The sequence below is a fragment of the Mustela putorius genome, unplaced genomic scaffold (genome assembly GCF_011764305.1).
Source record: "Mustela putorius furo isolate JIRA1106 unplaced genomic scaffold, ASM1176430v1.1 tig00003923_pilon_pilon_pilon, whole genome shotgun sequence".
Taxonomy (NCBI): Eukaryota; Metazoa; Chordata; class Mammalia; order Carnivora; family Mustelidae; genus Mustela; species Mustela putorius.
Genome location: NW_025422068.1, coordinates 6,956,465 through 6,958,168, shown reverse-complemented (window position 1 = coordinate 6,958,168; position 1,704 = coordinate 6,956,465).

The following is a 1,704-nucleotide window of genomic DNA, read 5'->3' as shown; positions in this document are numbered from 1 at the left end:
CAACCATGTCATGCACCTTTCACTCTCAAAGCAGCTAATGCAAATCCTCACTGCTAGCTGACCAACTGATTGACTAGCACAGAACAATTAAAAAAAAAAAAAAAAAAAACATGGGGTTTCCTGGGTGCAAAGACCGTGTGCGGCAGTCTGCAAAGACAAAGGACCCCGCCAAAGCGCAGAATTTACTCATTCAGGTTACTAATGAGTCTCGGTAGACACTTGGCCTATTTTAGCAGTTCAACTTCAAACAGGAAGCCCAAAGAGGGATAGGCTAGGAGACAGGGCTCCAGCCAGATCTAGAGACCCAGCAACCCAGTCCCATATCTAGGGGCAAGAGTAGCTATTTCCACAGTATTCTGACAACTTCTCAAGCACTGGTAAGTCCCTAATTTGTCCCCAGCCAATCGACCAAACACCAAGGGGTGTTACAGAAAAAAAACACTGGGGTGGGTTCTAGTCCCCATACTGCTATTAAGAAGGTATGTGATTTCCAGCAAATCCCGTGGTGTCACTGAGCATCTGCTGTTTCCTCTACAAAGCGAAGCATTCATTCTTGTCAAGCTTGGGCGTTCTGCACTCCATAATGTACTGAGCTCTGTGGGGCTGCCAGCCTTGGCTTACACATCGGAGATAGTTTTGAGAGCTTTAAAAAGAACCCTGACTACCTGGGCTGCAACCCAGATCAATTACGTGAGAATTTCTGGTGATAAGGCCCAGGCATCAATATATAGTGTAAATCTCCCCAGGTGATTCTGAGTTTCCACCGAGAGTGAGAAGCAGGATCCTATTTCCTTATACTGCAACCTTCTCGAAGAGCAAGCTGAGTGGGGTGAAAAGCACACCTCCCAGGGAACCCATCAGTAGCCCACGTGACCCTGCAGCTAGGGTCGTATGCCATGTGCAGTCTACTCGCTGCATTAGAAATTATTGTCTTTGGGGCACCTGGGTGGTTCAGTGCGTTAAGCCTCTGCCTTCGGCTCAGGTCATGATCCAGGGTCCTGGGATCAAGTCCCACATCGGGCTCTCTGCTCAGCAGAGAGCCTGCTTCCCCGACCCCCACCTCTCTCTGCCTGCCTCTCTGCCTACTTGTGATCTCTCTCTCTCTCTCTCTGTGTCAAATAAATAAATAAAATCTTAAAAAAAAAAAAAAGAAATTATTGTCTTTTATCTATGCTCCCTAGGGCCATCTGCCACTCAGCATATTCTGAGGGCAGGTTTCCAGAATTAGGTTGTCATTGTTTGGGGCGTCTTAGGACCAAAGAATTTGGCCGAAACCATTTCAGCCGATAAATACTTTTCACTCTTAGGAGAGGAAAAGTCAAGGTGCTCCCCACATTGCAGAATGAGCTAGAAATGGGCGGCACCCCAGGGACAACTCAATCGTTTCCCTTCTCTTATGTAATAACGCATATTTCTGTTCAATTATGTGAATCACCAGATTTGTTCTAAGATCAGAAACACAAGGAAAAGCAGGAGAAAATATATCGTGGGCAATTAGCTGCTTTTTAAAAGAGGAAAGGAAATCATAATCAGCCGAGCTTTCTATTGTGCAATAATATTAACCAGCATTCATGTCACTTTCAATGATAGGTTGGTCTGCTTCATTGAACCATTTTTTCCCCTGGGGAATCAAATGGTTATACAATTTCGTGATTCATATCCATACCTCCTGCCACATAATCGCATGTTCCATGCGAGCCTGCC